Source organism: Falco punctatus, assembly GCF_963210335.1.
Source record: "Falco punctatus genome assembly, chromosome: 4".
Lineage (NCBI taxonomy): Eukaryota > Metazoa > Chordata > Aves > Falconiformes > Falconidae > Falco > Falco punctatus.
This window is the reverse complement of record NC_137583.1, coordinates 75,012,826-75,036,296: the sequence shown is the minus strand read 5'-3', so window position 1 is coordinate 75,036,296 and position 23,471 is coordinate 75,012,826. Positions and strand designations below refer to the sequence as shown.

General features: G+C 40.1%; 2 long non-coding RNA genes across 2 annotated transcripts in view; one reads left to right on the top strand and one right to left on the bottom strand.

Moving 5' to 3' along the window:
- LOC308063085 overlaps positions 1–23,471 on the top strand; it is a 384,803-nt gene that overhangs the window by 41,132 nt on the left and 320,200 nt on the right. The window lies entirely within an intron of this gene.
- The window catches only part of LOC308063084, a 73,589-nt gene that overhangs the window by 34,661 nt on the left and 15,457 nt on the right, over positions 1–23,471 (bottom strand). Inside the window, exon 2 of the long non-coding RNA XR_013927842.1 lies at positions 1–23,471. This exon is cut by the window's left edge and continues 34,661 nt beyond it. This is a non-coding gene — a long non-coding RNA (uncharacterized lncRNA).

The window sequence follows — 23,471 nt, the reverse complement described above, 5'->3', positions numbered from 1 at the left end:
GTAAATCAGAATGCTAAAAGCTGAAATTGCTACAGCCTAGAAAGCTAAATATATCAAATTAAAAATAAGTAAAGTGTTATTCAGTATCCTAGAGAATCTGGTAAAAGAATACTGCTTGCCGGTGCGTTTGGTAGTTGCCAAAAGCGCTGTGCATAGCGTGGGGTCTGTAAGACAAGGTTCTGCTCTGAGATGTTACCAGTTGTGAAGGTGCAACAGTCAAGCTCCTTATGGTACTGTGTGCACACAGCACTCCGTACATGGGATACCTTACCGGGTATGACAGCCTATTTCTTCAAATTTGCACAGGCAGCCCCATGCAAAATCTGTGTTCATCAGCACAGAAAGTGTTTTTCATTGCTTGAGGGAAAATCCTACTAAAGACAGAGACGCCAGGAGAGAGCAGCTGTTGATTAGAACAGACCTAGAATATCTTTCAGAAATTGCTGGATGAGAAGCACGTGCCAGTATTTTTCTTCCTGTGTTCATTTGCCTTTTTGTAGAACACAGAGATAGTATTTATCTTGTCAAAAGAAAGAAAATGTCAAACCTTTGAGCTCTTGGCCTTTCAGCAGGTGAGTTCACCAGTGTATAGAGGAGTCAGTGAGCTGAACTTTGGCAGGGATATTAATAATTTATGATGCTTTGAATCAACATAATTTACCTCATCAGTTAGGGCATGTCACATTCCTGTGCCTTTTAAGCCCTGAAACATCACTGGCAGTTACAGACCTGCTCTTGTAAAGGCAGGAGGGCTTTGAAAGTAATTTCAACGCAAAGCCAGCTCAGATCCCTGAATGCTTTAGAACGAAAACAGAACTCATTTGTAATCCTTTTTGCTGAACAAAGAAGGAATGCACAAGTAGATAAGTGGGATGTGATATTAATAAATAAAACCAATTGAATTATCTTGCTGAACCAAGAAGGAAAATGGGCAGAGCTATCTCCATGTGTTCGTGATATGGAGACTTTCTATAGTGGGATCTCGGACTATGGCAAGGGGTCTCAGGCTTTCTGATAACAGGAAATAGTAACTGGTGGCAAAACAATTAGCAGGAGCAAAGGACTCCACAAGGAGGAAGCGACTTCATCTTGGCAAAACTGAAATCCTAATGACACCATTTGCAATAACAGAACAGCAAGTGCCATTTACCAGTGACTAGTTATTATATTTCAAAGTACTTTTAATGTATTTCAAGATTGAGAGGAAGAGCAAGCAAAGCTCTTAAAGGCATGCTTACTTCAGTATGTGGTATCTGCCCTATTGATTTGCACTTAGTAGGACTCCTTAATGTGCTTCTTTCCCAATCTTATTTGCCACGTGCCCCTCATTTAAGGTTCCTACAAAAGTCCCATCAGTGCTCTTGTGTAACCCCTCCTCAGAGGTCTGGAAGCAACATCCACTTTGTTGCAAGAGCTGACATATATCTGGCTGTGGTGAGAAGCAGCAAAGCCCAGCTTTCCAGCTTCCCGCAGCGTCCTGCAGTAGTCCTGGATGGCTCTGGGATGTGTTGCAGGGTGCGATCACACTTCTCCTTTCCCAAATAAACCTTCTGATTGCCTTCTGTCTTCCTAAATTGGGAAATGCTGATTGACGAGCTTGCCTGAAAGCATGAGTAGGAATTATCTCTAGCATTGCCTTAGCTGCCCAAGCAGCTCAGTTCAAACCTGCTTTAACCCTGCTGTGTCAGTCTCCCTTCAGCGTACCCACTTGGTGTTGCAAATCTTAGTGATACTTTAGGATGTAGAGAAAGAGATGAAATCTATCTCCCCCTGTGCCTTATGCCATGGTCTAAGCATGTTTTCAGCAGTGATATGATAGTACCCACTGCTCCACCTTGCCTCGTGTGTTATACCAGTCTATAAATCTCAAAATAATTTCTCCTTGAAGACTTCCTATTTTACAGCCATAAATGTGCCTGTACACTGTAGGCACCTGTTGGAATACCATCAATTATGGTACCGGTAGAAAAACATTGAGGGTGTAAGAACCAGCTGCTCAGACTTTTTCAGTACTAAATTCATGTGTATTACCTCACCTCTTCTATTTAGAAATCATAAATTCTGTTGCATGGAAGTTCATATTCATGGGCCATTAGCTTTGTTTGTCACTTAGGGTAATCAGTAAAGAATCATAGAATCATTTAGGTTGGAAAAGACCTCTAAAATCATTGAGTCCAACCATAAACTTAACACTCCCTCCCTCCTTCAAACAGCTTGGACAAATAGAGGTTTTTAATTTCTCACTAGTTTCTATTAAAGCACCTAACAGTACTCCACTTTCTTTTCTGAAGTAACAGAATAATTTGAATGTGAATGTAAATACTCAGATTTCATACACACATTGTCAGGTACTTGATGTCAGAATTCCATAATACACAGCCTACGCCACACTGAAGAGGCAGGCTCAGTAAGTCACCCTCCCTTTAAACAGCTGTGCCAGTGTTTTCCTTGATATCATTTGATATCCATGATATCCATGACAACATTTCCCCGGTTCACATCGATATAAGAAACAAGATCTCTTGAGTTATTATTTTGGCTTCTAAATTCAACGGTTATAGCTGAATTAATAGTAATGCCCCTTTGCTACTCTGCTGGTAGGACTGGAAAGGGGCAGGGAAGCTTGTTTATATGCTACTCTGTTTTTTTCTGTGCTCAGAATGTCTCACTGTTGAAGTGGGCAAGCTGGTATGGGAGAGTACGTTATCAATAAAGCAGGAGTTAACATCAAAACCTAAAGTAATGCAGCTTGTTTGAGGCAAACTCAGTAAACACTTACATTGTGCCAGTTCTGCAGTCAGGAATAATTTTAAAAATCTGACAATGGCTAAATTAGACAGTTTTCCATTTCTGCCTAGAAAAGTAAAAGCGTAATTGCTACTTACTTCTGGTAAAATGGATTCTACAATTGTGATATTTAACACTTTACTGAATGAGCAAGCTAAAAGTAGACTGAAACTTTTTGCTTTCCCTCCTTTTTCTTACTGTTGCCTAGGAGCACTTGGTAATTGATGCAAGTGTTTATTGTAGAGGTTTGAATGTCACCCTTCTTGCATAATCTGTCTATTCCAGTACAGAGTTCGCAACAAATGTATTGAATGAAGTGCAGCAGGTTTGCTATAGGTAGAAAGTAAAGGAGGCTGTTTCTTTTCAGAGGCATAAGCTGGATGCAACTTGTAGGACTTGCATAGGACAATATGAAAATGTAATTCCAGAATATCAGGACTGCAGCAACCTCCTCCCAGGGGGACACATTGTCTTGTGGCCTCAGACAACAGAGGTTTTGGGTAGCTCTTGGGTAGTTTGGTTTGTGCGTTGCTGGTGAGGGGGTTCCCCCTCACCCAAAGTCCCGGACTTATGGGTGGTAGAAACGGTGGTAAACAAGACAGAATTGTCACATAGGCTAGTTCTAACCTGCAGGCCATTGGCTGGATACCTCTGTGAAAGCCAGTTGCTGGGCATTGGTGTAAAAAGGGCACCCTTTGAAAATGCACCATGGCTAGTTTTGTTTTGAACAACCTCTGAAAAGATGTGGCGAAAAGAAAGCAAAGTAAAATCCCATAAAACCGTCCTTCTCAAATTAACATTTTGGGCAGTTTTCACACATTGATGTGATATGACACTTTACTCAAACATGGAATAACTATGGTGACATTGTGTAGTTATATTAAAGCTGAAAGAATAATCTGAAGGGAATAATTTATTTGACATGTTGACCTGCCCTCTCACCTTTTTATCTGCCTTGTCCATTTAGACAGAAAGGTCGTTGGTCACATCCTGACCCCAGCAAAGTCAATAGTAAAATGCTGATAGACTTCACTGGAGCCTGGATCTTACCCTGGGGATTTTCCTTTAGCAGCTCTGTGGAGTCTTGGTATTTACAAAGCAAAATGGACAATTATTTAAACAAGGATACAAGGAATGAACAAATAGTTTTGTGAGCACCAGAGAAGAGATGCTTGATTCGGGCTCTGGGTCAATTCTCTAGTGTTTAACAAGAGGTGAGTGCATACCTCAGTCTTTCCCTCAAGCTTCTCTTTTGGTAGACTGTTTTCATGACACTGTTGGGAAGATAATACTTCAGATACCTTTGCCCCTTTGTCAAATCTGTTTTAGTTAAGCAATAGGAAAGAAAATTAGTGAATGGGAGGGAAAGGAGGAGACACAGACATAGAGAGTGATTGGAAGTGATATATTCTAGGAAAACAGTTTAAAATTAATCTTTTCAGAAGAGTTTTAATTGGTTGACCTTTATTTCTGTTTTATTTTAGAGCTTTTTGGCATTAGTCTCAAAAGAGAATTTTAATACATCCTTCATTTTCACTGGGTGCAGTTTTCTAAAGTGTGTCATCATGAAATCTAATAAGCATATGTGTTTCTTCACTCTCAGGGTTCCTTTAAAACAAATTAGTGTGGAAATGTGTCATAGGCTATCAGAAACTGAAAAAAAGGAGTGAGGGAAAAAAGTGCCTCCCCCCAATTCCTATCGCTTGTCCTCTACATGCACCAAATGATAAAACAGCGAGATCATAGCTGTGTTTTACATAGATATCCATATGGCTAAGCATAGATCAAAGAGACTTGCTAAGTTTGCAGAAAGATATGACGATTTTAGGAGAAATTATTTTGGGGAACTACAACTTGAGTAAATGAAGGGTATACTCAATGCCTTTGCAAAGAATCCTAAAATAAAGTAGGAAAAAGAAGGAACAAATTAAAGGTTCCTTAAAAAAGAACAGCCATAACATATACAGATAGTGAAGGCTTCTAACGAATTTTTTGAAGACCTCAGCTTCAAAGACTTGTAGAAATGGAGAGAACAACTAACAGAAGGAAACCAACTGCTATTACCCAAATTGCACCCATTTTGCCCAAGAATGACTAAACTGTTAAGCTGCTTGTAAATCTGTAACCTGTCTTCAACAAAAACACGAGTGTGCAAAATTTGAGCACTGATTACTTGGGTAGGTTTTGAACATCCTCAGTTCCTGATGTCTGTAAGTGTATTCAGCAGGTTAGGGTACTGGGAAATCAGAAAAAGCTGCCACACATTTAGAAATGTCCAGGAATTTTCTGGAGAATTGATATTGATAATTTGCTGAAAAGTGTTATGCTTCCTGGGTATGAGTTTGTATTTTACAGCTTGGCAGCAAAAACGTGGATGCAATTTCAAACTGTTATATACAGTGACACTGTATTGAAGAGCTCTGAGGTATTGATCAGAACATGCAGGAGAATAAATGACAGACTCAGGAATGGATTTAAGTGATGGACTTCAGCTTTATGGCTTTAACAAAGCAGCTGGGTAATAAATGTCTAAGTCACACTTACATAGTTGGCAGTTAGAAGTCAGTGCATGGTTACAAGAGTCTAGCCATAAAATCAGTGATTTGTGGTGGAACTCCCTCTTCAGCCTGTACAAGGACATAGCCTTTTTCCCACATGAGCTGGTGTATCAAGAGAGGATTTTCCTAAAGTTTCACCTTTCTCTGCTGCTAGACAGGTCTGGATTGAACAAGCCTAACTGTACATATCTTGCTGAGTTGCCCAAGTCAGAGGAAAATGTGAGAAATCAAAGATGGAATGGAAATACCCTCAAGAGATTCCTGTTCTCAGATGACTATGTAGGAATTCAGAGCAACTGGTAGCCTAATACAAGCACTTTGATTAAGTGTCTAAAATTAGACTGGATGAATCTAGCTTATGGTTGGTCCACCAGCCAAATTTATCTTGTTTACCCCAGAGAAAAGAATGAGAGATTCTAGACAAGTTTCTCGTACCGTTCTAAATATGAAAATTCATATCTCACTGTGCTTATATTAGGGGGTGGTGGGGGGGGAATGAAAATCAGATGGTGACAGAAATGCCTTTTAGATCTCCAAAGGTCCTCAAGGCTCCATCTACTATGAAGGCGTGAAAGACTGTCTAACGCTAAAGACTGGACTTTAGCTTGTCTTAGACTGAATCTGCTCCAGCCAATGAGCCAACCTGGGTTTTGGTGAAGGACTGAAACAGAAGTGTCCAGCCCCTGTCACATTCTCTCCTGGAGTCATTCCCCTTTGCCCACTGATGAGGATAGGAGCACTGAGGATAGCAGGCAAGTGAATAGGAACAGGTATATCAGAATTGTAAGCAAGAGGAAAGGTGTATGAATAAATTTTGACAATCTGCGTCCATATATCATAAGTGGTATATGACCTCATAAATGCCTTCAACTATGCATCATTGTGCAACCCTTCCCATGTTTTTAAATCCAAGGGGCAATTACTCATAGAGGGCCATTCCCTGGTGGATTCAGAAGGAGTTAATCCACAGCGTGCTCTCTGCTGCATCAGAGGCAGTCTGCCCAGGTCTTCCCATTCAGTGTAATTCAGCTGGGCCAGCTGCAGATCCAGAGTGCCTGCATATTCAGAAACTAATTTTTCTCTTTGCATTTACACCAGCCCCAAGGGATGTGCTTGGTTTGGACTCTGGCCCACTTAGATCCTTGTGGAATCTGACTCACCGAACCCAAGAATCCAAATTCAAGGCTTTCCAGCGGCCAACCATCTCAGCTGCCTCTGAAGCAGTCCTACAAGATTTAATTACAAAACACAGGAGGGGCAGTTCAGATCGCTAATGTCGTCATGCCCTTGTCAAACTGATTCCAACCTGATGTGTGATTAGCAATCCTGGCATCCAGGATCACGTACCTAAAAAAGGCTTTGTCAGCTTTCAGACAACAAACGTGTCCATGGCTATATTCTTTTCGTGTGACCTTGACCCTTTTTCTCTGCTGGTTCATTTGTGAGCACGTTGATTTCAGTGACACTTCTTGCATAAATAGCCCATTCAGTCATTCCAATGCATGCCTGGAGCTGCTCCCCTGCTGCCTGAAGAATGAGATTGCTAATCCTGGGAGCCAGCAAAAAGGCTTCAGCAAATGCTGCTTTAATCAGTTGACTCCCATTCCTACAAAGGTGATTTCTGAGTAAATATCCTATAACCTGAAAGCAATACGGGTTTGGAATATGCATCACCCTTCTTCTCTTGATGCCAACAGCAGCTTTAGTGAGGATACTTCTTTTTAATATATTGCAAGACTGTCAGATCAGATGTCTCTGATCCAATCACAGTTCAGGATCACAGGTGAAGTGGATTCAGTGTGAACTACTTATTGCTCTTTGTTGTCTCAAGCTTATAGATAAACCATACATGTTGGAATAAGACTTGTAGTCTCCTATATTTGACAAATTTCACCAAATGTTTTTGGAAACCTAAAGTTTGAGACTGGCCCCACAACTGATAAAGCTCACATACTAGCTGAATGTGACAGGTATTCCCAACTTTGTCCTTCCTACAAAACATAATTGCAGTCCTGTGGATGTCAAGAGTGATAGACAGTTAAAAAAAGCCTCCTTTGCTAGTTGTCATTTTTGCACGTACTCACTTGACAACATCTATTGCCACCTGAAGCTGGAGGCTGGGCTGCTGACCAGTGCTGTATTCTAGGGTTGCCTTTGGGACTCCACATTTATTGGTCACATTTTCAAACCTGAGTTCAGGAGTTTCGGAAGATGCACTGGCTTTCACAGTAGAAGACTGTTAGTATTCAAGCAGAGTGTTCATAGCTATCATTACTTGGTGTCTGTTGAACAGATAATTCTTCAGTTACCCTAAAAATGCCTCTCTCAGAGGCAATAATATTTTTCTAATTAACTGTTTTTCTATGATGTTATTGAAAGAAACCAGAACAAAATTTTCTCTGAGGTTTCAAAAACAGTATTTTTTTCTCCCCAGTAGATTTGGTTTCTTTATTTTCACTTTGTTCCTATTATTTTTGGGTGTCAAGATGAAGATAGAAACAATACTTAGGAAAGCTATTATGCAACCATATTCCCAGGACAACCTGATACACCAAACAAAAATCTTTCAAAATCAGAGAAGATTCCAAGGCAAAGTCTAAATCTGGATCTCTTTGCTAAGGGTAGCTGGCTAGGGCAGTTATGTCTACACCATAATTCCAGCTCCACTCTTGTTTCATTGCCTGAATTACACCCTGAATTGTTAAGAATAGTTTAGATATGATCATTATAATCACACAGATTTGTAGAGGCTTATTTGGGCTGAAACTTTAGGCTTTTAAACATATTTCCACCATAGCTCTAAATCTTGTAGTCAATAACTGTGTAACATACTGGATGCCAGTGATGTCAAATATTTCACACTAAGCTCTGATGGCATTTCAGAATAGGGGATAGGGGACAGCAGTACCTTTGCAACTTAGACAAAAAAGACAGGAAATATTAAAGAAATTACTGAAATAAAAATTGTGTACAAATTTGTTTTCTAATGAAATAACCCAAAGTATGTCTTGCATAGTTAAAGAAAAAAAATGATAAAATCTCCTCATCCAATTAAAAGTAAATCAGTTTTTTGCTAAAGGAATTACGGAGAAACAATTGAGAGGGCAGTATTTTACCTTCTCACACAATCAGTGGACTAGTCCTGGCAGTTTTCTTTATCACTGTTAAAACTGCAGGAAACATGAATATAAAGTAGGTGATGAAGTTTCGCTTTTCTGTTCACAGAGATGTATGAACAATAAGTAGCAAAACTATTAAAACCCAGTCAGAATTATTTATGAATTAGAAACAGGTGTTTCATGCTTGAAAAGCACTGGTTGCATAAATTGAAATTGTATGGTCCTTCCTGGTGATGGGCTGCATGCCGTATTTCAGTTTCTCATCATGATAGCTGTAGTACTTCCAGTGATACGGTGGATTTGTATACCTAACTGTGTAAATTCAGATTTGGTTTATGCTCTTTTTTTCAGAGCAACCTCTCTGAGCTTGATCATAAAGGTTTCTGTTAAACAGCTTAGCTGGCTAGAATACAAGGCAAAAGAACACATAGGAATGTACCCCTGCACTCTCCTGGCTTTCCAAATCCAAGAATTGCTGTGCTCTCAAGGTGTTTAGGAAAGTTACTGAAAATACAGTTTTGTACTTGTGAGATGAGCTGAAATAAAAGTCTCCCAAAAACTCCACAATATTTTAAAAGGTAATTTTGGTCCTAATGGAGCCAATCAATAGATGTACCAGTCTCACTAGATTTGCTTCAATTCCCATTTGAGTCAATGGAGAGAATCCCATTGGTTTTAAGTGGGAATTAGATTAGCAGGATTTATGAAGCAGTTGTGTTCGGTCTGTGTCAGGAATAGGAAAGTCTTGAAATTATCCCCTTTCTGAGGAAATCAAACCTCTGTACCTTGGCTTCAGATTGCATGTTGAGAAAGAGGCAGAAAAAGCCAAACTTCCACTTAACTCAGATAGTCTGTGTGTATTGCAATGTGCGGAGAGACAGAAAAATGTCTTCCACAACAGCAGGCTGACAAAATTAGTAGTCCCATCCTTAACTTCAGAAAACAGTAAGCTGAAATATTTGGAGACGTGCACAGTACTTTTGAATTACAAATGTTTTAACCTTTTTTATTATAGTCTTTGTTCATACATAGATCAGGCCTTGAAGGCAAATTCAGTAGAAAGTGGCATGTGATCCTGGAAGAAATTAGTCTGTCTAGTTTCTTTTAAAAGGAAAGAAGAATCAAAAATGTGTGTACGGACAGGCTTTGCAAAATGTACCTTTCCATGGTAAAAAATATCATGTACTGCCATAACTGCAGCAGGAATAGCACCTTTTTTTCTTACCTGTGTTTCACAAAGCCTATGCGTGAGCTTCTTTTCTCTCTTGCCTCTAACACAGCCTCCTAATTCAGTCAACCTTTCATTTATGAATGGGGTCTGAGTGCAAAGGTCAGCCTATTTCCAAGGTCCTTGAGGGCTGAGGGGCAATCAAATCCATCTTTAAGTGAAAATGATGAATGCAAGTCCAATAAGTCCTATTTTTTTTTTTTTTCTAGTGACATCAACTTCTGTTTTGCCTGCCTTACCTAGAAGCCTGCATCTGTGAAAGAACTCACGCTTCATTCAGCAACCTCAGAGAGTTTGATTTAGGATATGGATTTTACTGCTGCCTATTTTTATAGCAGAGGTTTATATATATGTGTCTATACAGTTCAGGGAGGTTAGAGGTGTGTCATGCTGTAGAAGCATCAGTGCTCTCCATTCTCTCCAGTCTTACCAGAAATGCCTTATTGCTTGTGTTGAAATTTTCCCGTTATTTAAAAGACATTTGATACTTTAATAAATACATCTGTATTTCACAAACACCTCAGCACCTGACCTGCCATTATATGGATGCAATGCAACATAAAGAGAACTCAGGAGACTGTAGTCCCTTTCCCCAAATTACCCAGGGAACTAGAGAGCAGCTGCACAGTATTGTTGCCTGCCTTTTACATCTCAGCCAGATCCATCTTTGTTACCAGGTCTTCTATTGAGAAGTCACATTTCTTGCAGTGAATGATAGGAACTGGTTCCTTTTACAGTAAGACTTTGAAAAGTCTTTAGTATTATACTCAGCCATAAGCAAACGAGCTCACATGAAGATTACAGCGTTAGCAAGGAGGGATAATGTGGACAGCATTGCAGGTCTTTGGGGGCTTTGAAAATTGTGACTTGACTATAATGTTATGCAGTCCTTAAAATGCATTACAAATGGATAGTATAAGGGCGGTCAGCTACATACTCAGGAAGATTCACTGTCTTCAAAATTACAGTGCGAAGCATGTTTATCCAAACCAGTGATCAGATGGGATAACTGGGTGAAAATTCCTTTGTGCTTTATAATGGTTGTGGCTTGCAAAGCAAATCATATACATTTTACAGTTAAAAATAAATCGAGCTTATGTTGCTACAGAAACTACTGCTGCTGTAGTTTTGGGGGAGGTGTGTCCCCCATTATCATGCTTAAATCCAGACATCAATAACAACCTATAAAATACAGAAATGCCCCAATGTAATTCTGAGTATTTTGAGGCTGCTGCATTTGATAGCTAATTTAAGTGTTGTAAGCCTTGATTATTTTATTTGTATTATATTGTTTTACAAAATATATAAAGCAATAGTTAAGTCTGATAGTGATGGAGCTGGAAAACTGTGAAGATTAGAACCTCGACCCTGGAATTTTCTTGTGGATCTGCAGCAGGCTAAAATGTTCTGATGCTTAGTTGCGTGCTGTCATTTTAGAACATGTAGCTGCAGATGAGTTACATCTGCTCCTCGCAAGGTGTCAGAAGAATTAATACAGTCTCAGAATTGTGACATAAAAAAGAGGGTGTGACTTAGCAGCCACAGGAGTAGGTCTGAAATATTCATGGGGACTCAGTCATATGAGTGTGGAGTTGTTGTACGGAGTCAAATGAAGATTCAAGCTTGGAACTATTTTCTTAACTTGTCTTTTGAAAATGGAGAAGAAGAGGTCTTGTGTTTGTTTGGAAAATCAGCAGCTGGAGAAGCTTTGTTTTTGAAATAAAGCGTTTATTTCCAGATTCTACTGCCAGGACTATTTATGCATTATGTCTTATGACTGTTCTCGGCACAACGTGCAGGGAAGGCTAGGAACAGGAAGCAGGACCCGATATCTCTTTCTTGTAAACAGAGGATCTCATCACCTGGGCTGGGTGATTTCCTGCACTTTCTTTCTTTCATGCAATGTCCCTTGTCTTTCTTTCCACAGCACAGCTCCATGCTGCAAGGAAGGATGGGAAATGCATTTCTGCTGCCTTACTGATTCAGCTGTTTTTAAACAGGAGGGTATGAACCTTTAGCTGAAGGAAGAACAAATCTCTCATATTCTAAAGAAGTCCTGTAAACCACCGAACTGCTCGATAAAACAGAGCTAGCATCCTTCCTTGCATTTCTTAAGAGGCTCTATTTTGCATAGAGTATCAAGAGTCATCAGCATCTCTTAAGACTGCTCTGAGAAGACCTACTAAATAACATTTAGAAATCTACCTCACAGAAGTGGTAACCTTGAGGATCCTTCTTGGGCTCTGGTATCACAGAATCACAGAAAGGTTGAGGTGTGAAGGGACATTTTGTCCAACCCTCCTGCCTAAGCAAGATCACCAAGAGCAGGTTGCTCGTGTCTGTGACATGAGCAGAGGTTTATTAAGGTGATAAGAGTTCTGTCTTCATGTAGAAATAGATCTTTTTAAATTTCACTGGAAAATACATCAGTTGTCTGAGGAGCCATTCAGGGCTTTTGAGGATTAAGCTTGTGGCCTTAGATCTGTACTCAGGTACTGTCTGGCCATAGCTTCATTTTTGGTGGATTGCTCTGGAGTATGAAATTTTTCAGATCAGCTGTAATGGATATCCAGAAGGTTAATGTCTGTGGATCCCAAGGGGTATTCTGCGGGCTTAAAACAACTCAGTTTAATACGGAGGGCACCCTACTCGTATCAGTTCATCAGATGTCACAAGCCATTGCAGCCCGCAGGGAAGGATTTAAGTCCTTTGAATCAGGTATACAGACGCTCTGCTAGGGAAGACTGCACTGGTAAGGACTGAAACAACTAATGAAGATGCTTTTTTTGAATATTCCTACATTAAATGTCTGCCAGGGGAAAGGGGAGATGTGACTTGTGGATGTTACGCTGAAGCACAGTGGAGGATTTAATGGATGCTTTTCTTTTACCCTGGGAAAAGTCCAATTCTGCTCATTTATTTCTTCTGGCTGTACAGATTCCTATAATCTTAGTTCTTTGGATGCTAGCCCACTCGGCACTTTTTTTTGCTTTAAAGATAGCCTGTCTGGTGTTTATTCTGTCTTTCAGCAGCACAAGATTAAAATTCAGAAAAGGTTGGATAGCAGGAATAGTAAACACAGTGATTACATAAATTGCAAAAGCTGAAGTTCCCTGTGTCTTGTAATTTGACCATTTCCAAGGTAGTTACATATGAATCCTTGTAATGCAGTTCTGGACTTTTCAGTACAGTATTATTTTTGTTAGCTGTGGTTTCACCTTGTGGCAGTAGTGGCAATTATTTTAGCACACTCATTTCCTGAACAGGTTCTCCTGTAATGCAATCAATAGGAGAAGCAGGTTAGTGAAACAGCTGATAATTTTGCACCATGAATGAATACTCCATCCTACTTAGTAGATTTTTTTCCTCTGCAAGTTCAATAAATATTTATGTCAGCCCTGCTGTCAAGTAGCACTCTCAGTGACAGACAGTTGCTAAATTAAGATACTTTCCTTGGCAGTAATGGAAAGTTAATAATGCAATTGTCATATGCAAGCCTCGGAGAAGGTTGGCCTTGTCATTATCATAAGAGGCTGAACTGCAACTCTAAGTTCCTTTCCTTGAGAATTCTGTGTTCAGTATTGGGCCCCTCACTACAAGAAAGACACACATACGTATGTGCATACACATCAGTGCCTCCTAAGAAATAACATGCAGTTTGCTGCATTTCCAGGGTCTGAGCAGTGAACCTCAGACGATGCTAGAGGTTGTTCCATCGGTTGCTATTAAAAAGTCAGCACTTGAAAGATAAATGTGGCAGATGAAAGACCACTCTCCCTTACTCCCACACACATGCTTGAAAGAGGAGATAATTTATAATCTACTGCAAAATGTTGATTTTTAAATGTTACATACTGTGGATAAAAATAAGTGATTATTTATTACTTCTGTATTGCTGTGGTTGCTTAGCTTGTGATTCTTTTAAGCTCTTTCTACTCAAAGTAAGAAAGAAATCCTGTCCAGTTACTTACACTGCCAGGCTAATCCCCAGAGTAAGTCATTATGGTTTTGAAAAGGTCTTTGCTGCCCCTTGAAGGAGCAAAATCCTGTCTTAGACTTACAATTTGTATAGATATATTTTTTTGTTTTGAGGAAACCGGCCATTTGAACCCTCTAAGTAGATTTTCTTTAGATGCAAGCTCCCTGGAGCTAACAGGGAGGTTGAGTCCTGTTAGTCCCTCTGACAACTGGGGATATAATGGCTTTTTAAAGTGAAAATAATTGAACAAGTTGTGTATTAGCACTGTTGCAAGCTGCTGTGAACACTGTACAGCGTTCAATACAGTGCATTGAATACTGCTGAGCTGTGTTCCAAGTCATGTTTTATTGTGGTGTTACAGAAACAGCAGAGGTACAAGGGCGATAGGAGCCAAAATGCAGTGGGCCTTTGAAAAGGTTATTCACAATAAGCCATGCTTTCACAACAACCTATGTAGGGTTACTGTACAAGACATAACATATTCCTCGGGGCTGTGAGATGATCAGTCACCATCTGGTGCAACTCCCTTGTGGATGGCCAGGACAAGGCAGACATCTGGCAAGACTCGGCCAGGGCACATTGCTGCCTCTAATTGCTGGAGACCCTCCCTTCCCACAGCCAGCAGAGCCTGCTGGTTGCAGTGTTCACAGGGCTTCAGCCAAGCCAAATGATGCCTTTCCCAAAAAAGAAAAAAATGTGGTGGTGTGGTATAGCCCAAGCTCTGCTTTTCTTTGTCCTTGAAAAGGAGAAACTTTATCTCTTACAGTCTTCTCCCTAAAACACATTGCTGAGGTAACTTGAAGGGCTGTATCCTAGAAATTATTCTTTTTCAGTTCATGGTCTCGGAGGTTGTATGTGAAATTGTTTGTGCTGCATTGAAATAGATAAAACTAGATTGTTCCCTCTTCTGTATTTATTATGGATCCACTATTTATATAAAAATATGTTAAGGGACTCTTGCTGTATAACCAATGGTTACATTGGGGCATGAAGCAGAATGTGATTCCCCATTAACAAAGAGAGTTTTCTGCTCTCCTAGCTATTTTTATTTGATCTCTAATCTGTGCTAAGGCATCTGTAAATATGATATCTCATCCCAGACAGAAAAATTCTTAATCTGAAGAGAATGGAAATTACTAAATATTCCTGTTTAGCATCCATTTACTAAACTAAATAACTTTGGCGGGGGGAGGTGGTGGGGGTAGGGCATAGTGTTCATTTTGCAGCTCTGAATTTCTGTTTCAAATGAAAAGAAAACACTTCACCAAACATCTCAGTAATGAGAGCCTAAAGAACAGCCTGAACTTCTAAACATTTCTTGTTTGCAGCAATATGAGAGTCCAAAGATTTTGGTTAAGCTTTTCATATCCAGAATGACATTCCTCCTACATGTCCTCCTACCAGCACCCTAAATTTACAGACAACTTCAAATACCTTTAAATATGAATGTTGAAGGACCTTTTTACAGACTACATCCTCTTTGCAAGTTGCAGGCAAATCTGTCAGAATTTTGTCTTCTGCCAACAATGAGGATGAAATATATATACCTATCACTCAAAATTTCAGAAGCTACAGTTCCCAGGCTTTCATTCACAATATGCACATTCAAGAATAACAAGTTGCATGTATATGTCCAATGAATGCTCCATAGAACTATTAGCTAGAGAGAAAAACTAAATTGATCTAGCTGTTATCAGACTTTCAGAATTTGATCCATCAAACACATTCCAGCTAAGATTAAAAAAAAAATTCAAAACCCCAAAGACTTCCAAAGCCACATGTTCTTTTAGACACAGAGCAGCTTTCCTCCTGCTTTTTATATTTTAATCAGCTTCACGCAGTATGTTCAATCCTCCATGAAGGCAATTCAATTCCCAGAACCAACAGCTTTATCATCTTTTTTTTTCTCTGACTTAAATAAGAAATCACTTCCAAGTGGTGGCAGAAAGGGATTGAAAAACCAGAACTTAAAATGTCCCACCATACATGAGACCTTCCAATTATTTTAAAAATGGCATAGGGAGCTATAACTGGGATAGTCTGAACACTGAAGATAAGTAATTTATGAGACTACTGGTTTCTTCTATCTGATGGCTATACACTACCACAGTTTAAATCCATTACTTAAGTTTCCAAAACACAGAGCCAAATGTCTTTCAGTTATAAAGGTATGAATCCTTGATTTTAGAAGGTTATTCCAAACACATCATAATGTAATAAGCGTAGTTACTGAACATCTGTATCCTCCACGTTATTATGTCCAAGTCTGTGGAAACTAAAATCCAGATACACACTATCCACCCTGCAGAGGGGTTCTAGGTACCAGATGACCCCTTTCCTAGTGGACAAGCAGCTCTGCCCTGATCCTGCCCAACAACCGCTCCCTCTTCTGTTTTCTGACCCAGTGTACCATATACCACCTCATCACCTGCCTCAGCATAGCACTTATCATATGTGTGTAGGAAGAAGTGTCTTGGCTTGATGGCCACATGCCAGCTGACAAGGTGGCAGTTTATCCAGGCACGAATAATTAACTCCTAATTTATTCTGCCATCAAACATTTGTGATGTATAGAATCATAGAAACACTGAATCTCTCACATTGGAAGAGACCCATGAGGATCATAGAGTCCAACTCCCTGCTCCTCAAAGGGCTACCTAAAACTAAACTATTTCACTAAGAGCATCATCCAGGTGCTCTGGTGCATCTTGAACTCTGACAGGCTCGGTGCCAAGACCACTCCCCTGAGGAGCCTGTTCCAGTGTCTGACCACCCTTTTAGTGGAGAAGCTTTTCCTAATGTCCCATCTGAACTTCACCTGATCCAGTTTCATCCCATTTCTTTGTGCCTGTCACTGGTTGCCAGAGAGAGGTCATCAGCACCTCCCCCTCTGCTAGCCACCCTGAGGGAGCTGCAGGCTGGGATGAGGTCACCCCTCAGCCTTCTCTTCTCCAAGCTGAACAAACTAAGTGACCTCAGCTGCTCCTTGTAAGTTTTACCCTTCCATGGACAAAATCTAGTAATAGTTTGACATCCTTCTGATATAGCAATCTGGCACCCAAAAATACATAGAGTACTCGAGGCAGGGCTGCAGCAGTGCAGTGCAGAGTGGGACAGTCACCTCGTTTGACTGGCTAGCTATGCTGTTCTTGATGCACCCCAGGACATGGGGTATGGCAATAAAAGGAAGTAAAACAATAAGAATCTCAGAGCAGCACAGCTAAAGATATTAAACAGCAAGAACAAGAAAAGATATGCAGTATGGCACTACATGAAAACTCATGCAACAGTAGTGTTTGATTTACTCCATAGCTTAGTAGCACAACTTCTAGATAGTCTTTGCTACCTCTACCCATGAGTTTGATTACTGGTGGTTCCTACCAGTCGTTACAATCTCTAAACATATTAGATTGTATTAAACTGATTTTGCATGAGAAAGAAACCTCCCTAATCTCTGAACTGGTCCCTAGATCACACAGAATCACAGAAAGGTTGAGATTAGAAGTGACCTCTGGAGGTCATGTGGTCCAACACTGTAGAGGAATGAAGGCAGTGGGTTGATTGACATTGATAACATGCAGCTGTGGCCTTGCCTGAGAGGCAGGGGGTTGATTGACATGGACGATGTGCAGCTGTAGCTCGTTCCTGCTAAGTGGTTAAATAGCCCTGAGGAGTGTGGGAGAGGGGGTTGTCTGGAGGAAGGAGACACAGCATGGGCAGTAGACTGATGGTAACAAGCCTTGTTGCAGTCTGCTAGGCACCAACTGGTGCCCTGTGTGGGGCTGGCTGAGTTGGACTCTGACTGCAGCAACTGGTGCCCAGTGTAGCTGAGACAAGTGGGAGAACCTGTGACCCGTAACAATCACTGTGAGAGGTGAGCTGTTGACAACTAATCAATATGGGTGTATTGCAACTTTTGTAGTCTGTCTTAACTCAAATTGCAACTGAACACCATTGCTTGAGTAGGGCTGCCTAGAGAAGGTGGCCCAGGACTGTGTCCAGGTGGCTTTTGAATCCCTACAAGGATGGAGACTATACAGCCTTTTTGTGCAAACTCTGCTGGTGCTTGGGCACCCTAGCAGTAAAAAAGTGTTTTCTGATGCTCGTAAGGAATCTCCTGTGCTTCAGTTTGTGCCTGTTTTCTCTGGTCCTGTCGCTGGGCACCACTGAAAAAAGCCTGGCTCTGCTGTCTTTGAACCCTCCTTTCAGTCATTTGCACACATTGATGAGATACCCCTGTGACTTTTGTCTAGGCTAAACAGCCCTAACCCTCTGAGTATTACCTCATTAGATAAATGTTCCAGTCCATTTGCTGGGATCTCTCCAGTATACCCATGTCTTGTACTGGGGAGACCAGAAATGGGCAGAGCAGTGCTGAGTAGAGGGGATCACCTGCCTCAGCAACACAACTAATGAAGCCCAGGATATCATTCACCTTCTTTACCACAAAGCCACATTTCTGGCTTGTGTTCAACTTTGTGTCCACCAGGACCAGCAGTTCCTTTTCTGCAAAGCTGCTTTACATCTAAGTGGTCCCCAGCGTATATTGGTGTCTGGGCTTGTTCCTCCACAGGCACAGGACTTTGCACTTGCAGCTGTTGAACTTTATGAGGTTCCTGTTGGCCCATTTCTCAAGCCTGTTGAGGTCCCTCTGGAAGGCAGCACAAACCCCTGGTGTATAAGCTACTCCTCCAGTTTTGCATCATCTGCAAACTTACTGAGAGTACCCTGTGCCCCATCATCCATGTCACTAAATTTTTGGCTTTTTCTGGGCTCTTGTAGGGACTCTTCTGTTAATTCTGAATGCTGACTAGGCAGTTGGGCAGCAAATGGAAAAGTTATTCATAACTAGCTTTATGAAAACATACCTGTATTTACTAGTAATGTATTACAGAACGGTTAAGTCTATGAGTCGGACTGGCCGGACCAATTCCAGCAAAAAATTTTATCCCTGGGTAGAACGTGCTGCTCTTGTAGTGGAATGTTGTTGGAACCCCTTGTTCGAGACCCTTTTCTCTCATATATCTCGCTTTAGGCAGGTCTGTGGTCCTTGAGGCTTCAGCTGTTGTCAACTACGCATTTACTTTTAAAGTGCAGTGACTCATTGTATTCCCTGTGGTTTTTTAAAATCCTAGCAAACACCAGCTTGGAAACAGCTCACATCTGCCCATCAGTTCAGGATAAGATATTACCTTTTTGTTTTCCCTTATAAGCAGCATATTTCTACTGTATTGACCATAGGTTATGTATTAACATGCCCCAGAAAAGACACATGCTTAAGACACAACTAGGAGGTAAGTCACCCATTAAGATTAATTTGATTAGGCTGCAGATTATACTATCCAATAGGATATATTTTTCTCCTTGTAACAGACTGGCTATTTCTTAATGCTTAGTGGCTAGTTTGCAGAGGTATATAGATCCCTAGTCTTTGGGTACCTATGCTTTTGAAAATGGATTTCTAGATCTACTGTTCACAGAGACAACCTATTAAAACAGTTCTATGTAATGTGATTTATTGAAATGTCCCTTCTAAAATATTTTTTTTCTTTTAGTAATATCCATCTGTACAAGATCACATGAGAGTCTTTCTGAGTACTGTTGTAATCACTGGATGAAAAGAGAAATCCCGGATCACTAAATCTAATACCTTTTGGCATGAACAACAGTGTAAAATATTCATTTTTATATGTTATGACAGTACATGTGTTTATCACTACCTTTCTACAAGGAACAAAAAAATTTGTCTAGTGCATTCCATAGATGTTGAAGCAAGAACCCCATCTAAGAAAGATCAAAAATAATATTGGGGTTTATAAGATAAGTGCTATACTGAGCCAGGTGATGAGATGAGATATGGTACACTGGGTCAGAAAACAGAAGAAAGCTATTGGGCAGGACTGGGGAAGTGGTACGTGTTTACTAGAAAAGGGGTCATCTGGTACCTAGCACCCCTCTGTGGGATGGATAGTATGTATCTGGATTTTAGTTTCCACAGACTTGGACATAATAACATGGAGGATACAGATGTTCAGTAACTATGCTTATTACATCATGATGTGTTTGGAATAACCTTCTAAAATCAAATATGGTTGGATTTTGATTGGAATCAAAGATCTAAAGCAACAGATCGAACTTAGGAAAATGAAAATATTGAAACATACTTAAAAATGCCAGAAAGCAAGAGGTAGTTACATTAGACTGGCTAAAGGAACATGAAACTGGGAAGTGGAAGGTTGTGAGGAAGTTAAATATATTAGAGAAACACTATAGAGCAAGTGCCTACAAAGCTGTAGAGTTAATAACAAGAGCATGAAATGGGAAAGGTGCATGGATCCAAACATATGTCTGCAACTGGAAAACATTAGACAGTTGCAAAGTGTATTAGTGTTTTGCAGAAGTATGCAATCAGAACCGGGACAATTAAAATGGAACAACCAGCAAGCACATTGACAGTGCCTGATGTATATTTATCAGCATGGCAAAGTAAACAGGAATGAAGAACAATTCTATTCAGAGCCAAAAGCCAGAAGTTGACAGAGGGGGAAACGTACTACTTCAGTGGAGACTGGTGAAACAGTTGTGAGTTATTAACTGGGAGCTAACGCTTGGGTAGATGTTGTATCTGAATATATTGTAGAATATTAGAATAAGAAACATGAATACATAGAACACAAACCACTACAACTGAAGGCTCACAGAGAAGACCTAATTTCCATTCAAGTATTACGTGAACTTGTATGGAAACCTGTAAGAAAAAGTGGGTCTATTTATTTAATGTAAACAATGAGCCAATGATGAGTCTAAAAAATGGCAAATTCTTGGTTTGCTTAAGTGAGTACCTAAAGGTCAGTTGAACATGAATAAATGTAAAGAAAATGTTGAATGAATCAGAATGTCGGAGGAGGTATGGAGGCAAGTATACATGCTTGCAAGGAGTACCTTTAAATATTGACTTATTCACTTCTCTCTGAGATTGCACATCCTATTTAAAGCACAATATGCTGTGTGTTAAATTTGTATTTGCTGAACTTAGAAACACATAAATTTTATCTGAAGTTGTTAAAAGTATTTGTATGACATTCTAGGTTTCAACATATAATAAGTCCCAGATGTCCTCAGCAGAATGTCTGGTAGAAAATGCTAACATCACTACAAAAAATGCTAAATGCAGGTTAAGAAGTCTGAAACAAATCCAGTAGTGCTGGACTTGACAGCAGATTTTTTTTTTACAAAGTGAACTGCTACTGACTAAACACTCACTGAGCAGAAAGATAAGAAAAAGACTTTTCATTTTAGCCAAAAGCACAACAGGAAATACAGCTTAGGAGTATAAAGTAGAAGAGATCAGAATATCCCACATACAGAAGATACACCTCAGACATGCTATAGATACAGTGGTTTGCAGAAGCAGTTTGTATACACAAGTGCATTGCACGGTCCTACAAGGCTGCAGCTGGCAGGAAGATTGCTCCTGATTCTTATGTGAGCTCCTGTCTTTTGAGCAATTTGCTCTAGGACAAGAGGGAACAGCTGCAATTTATGCCTTTGGAAAGAGGAAAATTGAAGGAGGAAGAGAAAGAGTCAAAGCATCTGAAAGGAAATTGGAAATGAAGGATTTTGCTGAGCCACTAATGGACAGGATTGAAGCTGCGAGTAGATAAAAATTGGGATAGTCCTCTGCACAGTGATCTGAACACCAAGAGCTCCTGAAACCCCCTCTAAATAGATGTAAAATAGGTAAAGTTGTTATTCGTGAGGATTATGCAGGGATGTAAAATGCTTCATTGCACAGCCTTCTGTTTCAGGGAAAGGGAAGAGCGTGGACATCACATCTCCCCTCTGAGGCCTCAGCAGTCAGATGTGGTCTGAGGCAGCCTGAGCCCTGGGGGTGTGGGCTGTCCCCAGGCAGCTGCAGCACAGGGCAGCCGCACACTGGACAGCTGCTTGTGTCTGAAAAACCCTTTCCAGCTAGCAGCTGAACAGGATCACTTTTCTAAGACACAAAGCACAACACCCAGGCTTCAAAATACTGTCCATGTTTCTCAATAAGGCATAACTTTCCCTAGCTTGAAAGGAAGTTTTTTGTTGACAGTAAAGCAACATTGGAAATTGTACAAACTCCCATAAATCTTCACTCTAAATCCATTGTTAATTATTATTTCTGCTGTTACTCTTAGTGGCAAGGTACAAACAAGTAAATGTGTTTGTGTGTGTGTTTACCTGTATATGTTTATCTATATTTATACACCTTACTTTTTTATCTTCACAAAAGCATGTTGATAAAAGTATAAATACACACTGTGAAAGAAAATCTCCCCATAGATCCGTTTTGCTTTGTGTCATAACTTTAACAAGATCTTTTCCAGAATTCTTAAAAACTCTAAAAAATTTTTGTGGAAGTGTTGCTTGCAGAGGATGCTGAGGGATTGTTAACAATCACATGCATAGCCACTAAGCCAATAACTTTGGGGCTTTATGATTTTCCTCAACTGTGCAGCAAAAGGTATGTTTCAGCAATTTTTTTTGCCACAGTTTGTCCTACTGGGAAACTTTGTGCAGTGTTTGTATGCACATGTTTGTAAGGGCATGTTTTTTCGTCTGTCTCTGTGGAACAATGCTAGTTCATGGCCAAAGCTAAAAGGAATGGTATCAAGAGGAAGACTGCAGCATCAGTAATCAGGGATTTAAATTTTATAGGAGGAAATATTTTTGGTGTATTTGATCTACAGCCACAACTGTTATTAAGTGCTTAAAAATGATCTTTTGGTCAGATTTTTAAGTGTAGGTATGGGCATTTGAGGAGTATTTGAGATTATGGATCCAATTGCTCTGAGTGTTCTGCCTCAAGTATTTATTTACTTTTAATGACTACTTTTAATGATTACTTTTTGGTTCATTACCCCTCAACAATTCCACTGATACACTTACTTAATATTTTTTTAAACATACAGCATGGACAAAATATTAAGGACTCCAGATATTTCTAAATGGCATCCAGTATTGCAATACTATATCTTCAAATTCAGAAAGCAGATGTAACCCACAATAAATAGCACTCATGATAGAATGCTTAAAATTGATGCATGTACTTGAAACAGTCTATTCAGCATATACAGTATTTCTTTAAATGTTACTAATTCAAGCCATGTTTTCACCACTATGTGGAGAGTAACTGTGAAATCTTTACAATCTCTGAAATTGCGCTGCCCTTTCTTTAAAGCATTTACACACGAAGTTGTGAAACAGCAATATTAGAAGCTTAGGTGATGGCCAGGCAAAAACTCTAGCACTGATGTATGAATTTTCATTTAGTGTGTAGAGCTGAAGAGCAAACATTTGCATGTGGAATACCTTGCTGTAAGATGTGGCAAAGCATTTATTTCATGTGGCTGAATACTGCTGGGAAGAGTTTTAAGTCTGCATCTTACCTATGAAACACCCCAAACTTCAAGTTTGTTTTCACTGGAGCCTAAAGAGGTCTTGGGTCATCTTTTCTTCTCTTTTGATGCATTTCTTCTCTTGAGACAGTGCAGGCAAATATCTCATCTGCTGATGATTTTTTTCTTGCAGCAAAGCTGGCCAAGAGCAAGGTACGAATGTTTTGGAGGAATCCTCCCTCTGAACCTGCTTTCTGTGAGGCCAGATGAACATCAGTGGTAGTGCAAGGAGCTTGGGGAGAAGGAAGCATGGTGGAGTTGACCCACACTTCAGGGGAGCTCAAACTGTTGAGGAGCTGTGGCCTTAGAAGTGAGTCTTCTACCTGAGGCTTGTTGCTGTAGCTGTGAGCATCACAGGAT